This window comes from Chrysochloris asiatica, unplaced genomic scaffold (genome assembly GCF_000296735.1).
Source record: "Chrysochloris asiatica unplaced genomic scaffold, ChrAsi1.0 scaffold00190, whole genome shotgun sequence".
In the NCBI taxonomy this organism is placed as follows: Eukaryota; Metazoa; Chordata; class Mammalia; order Afrosoricida; family Chrysochloridae; genus Chrysochloris; species Chrysochloris asiatica.
Window position 1 is genome coordinate 384,967 of NW_006408708.1, and position 4,699 is coordinate 389,665.

The 4,699-nt window shown below is 37.6% G+C and overlaps 1 pseudogene; it reads left to right on the forward strand.

The window, feature by feature from the left end:
• Positions 1-2,250: 2,250 nt before the first annotated feature.
• Positions 2,251-4,699, forward strand: part of LOC102821486 — a 36,715-nt pseudogene continuing 34,266 nt past the window's right edge.

Sequence of the window (4,699 nt, forward strand, 5' to 3'; positions counted from 1 at the left end):
CCATGGGCTCAGGAGTCCCCAGGTCTCACCACACATTGGACCAACCAGCCTTTCCTCTTCTGCCTCTCATCTCCAGATCAACAGGAGTTTTGGGAACGTGGTCAAATTCGGCCCATGTCTTCATTGCTGCCTTTCCCCATCCATAGAAATAAATTTTGAGGAATTCAGGAAAACACTACAAAACAACAGAAAAAAATAAATGAAAATTCTAAAACAATACAAAACCTGCAAATACAAACCCAGAAGATTAAAACTAAGATTTCAAAAATGGACAATACATTGAAAGGACAAAGAGTGGATTCAAAATCATGGAAGACCAAATTAGCAAGTTTTAAGATAAAGCTCTCAATACTAGTAAGCTAGAAGAATAATCGGAAAAAAGAATGAAAGAATTTGAAGAAAGTCTAAGAGTTATGTGAGACAACATGAAGAGGAATAACTTACAGATGATCAGAATTCCAGAACAGAAAGAGAAGTAAAAGCACAGAGAAAATTGTCAAACAGTTTTTGGAAGAAAACTTCCCTAACATCTTGAAAAATGAGATGATAAGCATACAAGAAGCTTAATGAACTGCAAACAAGATAGATCCCACAAGAAAATCACCAAGACATATCATAATCAAACTTTCAAAAACGAAAGACAAGGAAAGAATCCTGCGAGCAGCTCAAGAAAAAAAAAATGTTATCTACAAAGGAGAAGCAATAAGACTAAACTCTAATTTCTCAATAGAAACACTGTAGGCAAGAAGGCAATGAGATGACATATACAAAACTTTGAAAGAAAATAATTGCCAACCAAGTATCATATACCCAGCAAAGTTGTCTGTCCAATATTACAATGAAATTAGGGCATTATTTTCAGGAAAACAGAAATTAAGTAAATTTGTAATAACAAGGCCAACTTTATTAAAAAGTATTAGATGCTGTTCTTTGGACTGAGAACCAACAACAGCAGACTACAACCTGAGATTGAAATACATGACAACATCACCAGGACTCGATCCAGACATAGAACTATATAAAGTAAAGTAAACCTACAAGACTGAATAGAGGGAACCAGAGATATCAATTTATAATTGAGTAAACTACAAAGGAATAAAAGAAATAATTTAGATACAAAACTTACAAATGGTGAGGAAGTCAAGTAGATTTCTAGATAAAACAGACTGTTTTAAACAGAGAAAACAATTTAAAAGTTATGGAGTAACCTCAAAGAAAATTAATACACATTCACATCAAAAAAAGAGGAAAATCATAAAGATTTAGTAAACATAAGCACACACAAAAATGAACATGAAAAGAAAGCTCACAAGGAAAATTAACTTAGCACAGAAAACTATGTGGAACAAAGAAATTAGCAGTACTACAAAGAAACACACAGCAAAATGACAGCAATCAATTCATACCTATCAATAATTACCCTGAATATAAATAGTTAAAATGCACCAGTAAAGAGACAGAGTGTCACAGAATGGATGAAAACAGTTTAAATGCCCATCAACAGAATAATAGCGAAACAAACTTTGGTGTTGTTTTAAAGTGTCGTCACTTCCAACCCATAGCAATTCTATATACAACAGAATGAAACAACCCCAGTCCTGCGTCATCCTCACAATTGCTGCTACTATTGAGCCCATTACTGTTGCTACAGTGCCAATCCATTTTGCAAGGGGTCTCCCTCTTTTTAGCTGACCCTCTATTTTATCAAGCATCATGTTCTTCTCCAGTAACAGGTCCTTACTGATAATATGTCTGAAGTCTCAGAGACAAGTCTTGTTATCCTGTTTTACAAGGAGCATTCTGGTTTTACTTCTTCCAACACAGATTAGTTTGTTCTTCTTGCAGTCCATGGTACCTTTCAAATCTTTCTCCAAGACCATAACTCAAATGAATCAATGCTTCTTTTGGTCTTCCTAATTCACTGTCCAACTTTCACATGTATATGAGGCTATAGAAAATAGAAAAGACTGCTTTATAACTGCATAATTACAGACAGAAATAGCTCACAACTACCATAAGCTGTATATGACTCTGAAACCAAGACCAAATTTTATTCATTTTTATTACTCAAGGGTTGGAAACAAAGAGGAAGGATCAGTAGTTGGAAAATATGGCCTTGGTGATGGAAATGATATTAAAGATCTCATGATATAATTTCGCAAGACCAATCACTTGTTCATTGCAAATTACCTTTTTTAAGCAACATAAAAGACTATTATAGTTTCTGAGGAAGAGGCAGCCTGTGGTGCCATGGCCATCACGTTTTCAGTGGTTGTGGTGGAGCTCCTGAGCAAGATGACCAAAGTGGTGCAAAAAAGAGCATGAATTCCTGATGAACATCTATTATCACTCAACGTCTGTCTTTGGCTCATCAGCCATCCAGGCTTTGTAGTTAGTAGATCGACAGTTCATCACCTTAATCTCATCTCCTAGTGGGAAGCGTGTATATCAGGTACTTGGATGTTCTAGTAAAACTTACATTTGTTTGGCTTCTTGTCATTACTGTTTATGTTCTGCATTTACCTTCTTAGTGCTCCAGAAGAGCAACAATTTATTGTGCAATCATCTCTTGGCAGTTTATTTTTGTCAAGTAATGGGGGACCTGCCAGCAGATAAGCATCTCTGACAAGCAGTTGACTGACATATTATTGACTGAGGAGGAAGAAGAGCATAAAGGTTGGTGAGTTGTATCTGGGGTTTTAAAAGCTTGTGAATGGCAATCTATGATACAACTATTACTCTTTACTCATCCAGAAGAAAAGAAGAAGAAGACCATAGGCCCAAAGAAGAAACTATTGTTCAAGACAAACAATCTATATGAACCATGGTCTCTTCTACTTTGAAACCAAAAGAACTGGATGGTGCCTGGCTATCGCTACCAACTGTTCTAATAAAGAACCCATGTTCTAGTAAAGAACCATGATAGATCCTGACAGTATGGGAGAAAAGCGTAAAACAGAACTTCTTATTTCTTTAAAAATAAAAAACTACCTACTGGGCAGGTTGAAACTGGTGGAGTTCCCAAGACTATTGCCCTGAATACTCTTCAGACCTTGAACTAAAGTTAACCCCTGATGTCATCTTGTAGCTAAATAACAAACTGCGTAAAAAAAAGAATGAATATAACCCATAAGTACTGTGTTCCTTTTTAAAAATCACCTATATGAGAACAAATGGTAAAAAATTACTCTAAAACAAAGATGAGAATGTAAGGGGCAGGGAAACTCAATACATAGAAATGGAAAAGCCAAAACAGAAATAATGAGACAGTTCAGACATTGTGAAGAATGTAACCAATGTTACTGAACAAATTGTGTAGAAACTGTTGAATGGGAACCTAAACTGAACACACAATAAAATGTTACTTAAAAAAATTAATAAGGCAATTATACACATGGAATTGACCAGATGGAACAAATTTTGGTGCATACACACACTATTCAAGGTGGAAGAAAAACGAGTCTGCAAAACACCTCACAACATGGATGAATCTAGAGGACATTATGCTGACTGAAACTAGTCAATAACAAAAGAATTAGTATTATTTGAGAACACTGTTATGGAAGGTTAAGAAAAGGGTTTTTTTTTTTAATAAAAGAAAATCTGTGATGGTTACATGCTGCATCTGGCATCAGCTATTCTCCGTCTCCAGTGCTGAGAGATTAAACCCAACTAGGGGCGATGGGAGATTAGAAAGAAAAGGAAGACACAAGACACAAATGAATTAAGTAAAGTTGGAACCAGGTGGGACGCAGTACTCTGATGGAGATACTGCGACCTAGACCTAGTACAGCGAGTTTATTTTATACACATATCAAAGGGAGGTGCTTGGGTCAGGGAAAAGAGTGAAAGAACATCTGGTGATGTTTGTGCATGCAGTGAGCGGGACTTGATCAGAAGAGTGTAACTTGTGGTAGCTAGGGAAACAGAGATTAGAGATGTTTGTGCAGACTAAGCTGAAGGTCATGGCTGTGTACAAGGAAAGACCTTGCAAATTCCCTGTCCCCTGAGGCAGCCCTGCAAGTTCCTCAGGGGGCAGCTTCACTTGGGTGCAGCCTGAGTTTCTGGATCACAACTGTTCAGTTGCAATCCTTCAATTAAACTACCCCCAAGTCAGAGACCTTTGACTCAGTCACTCCCAACAGTTACAGGGAGAAAAGGAAATTATTCATGGGCGAGAGAGTTGTTGTTGTTGTTGTTAAGTACCGTCAAGTCAGTTCTGACTCATAGCGACCCTGTTCAGGTTTCCAAGGCTTTAAATCTTTACAGGAGCAGAAAGCCTCATCTTTCTCCCGCGGAACAGCTGGTAGTTTCAAACTGCTGACCTTGAGGTTAGCAGCCCAATTCGTAACCACGACGCTACCAGAGCTCCTGTTAATATGGGTAACAAGGCAGGCACTATATAACAAGAGAGAGATTAAGAGGGGAAAGATGAAGGTAGTGGGAGACACAGGGAAGAAAGCAAGAGGTAAATAGAGGCAAATACTGTTGACTGATGGTACATGGAGGGGATTATAATCATTGTAATGAAACAAGGTGTATGATTTGTTGAATGTAAACCTGATGATCTGCCCTGTAAACTTTCACTCAATCCACAATAAATACCTTATATACTAGCTCTCGTAGCGTAGTGGTTACAAATCAGGCTTCGAGCCTCAGAGTCAGCGGTTCGAGACTACCAGCTGTTCCGCGGGAGAAA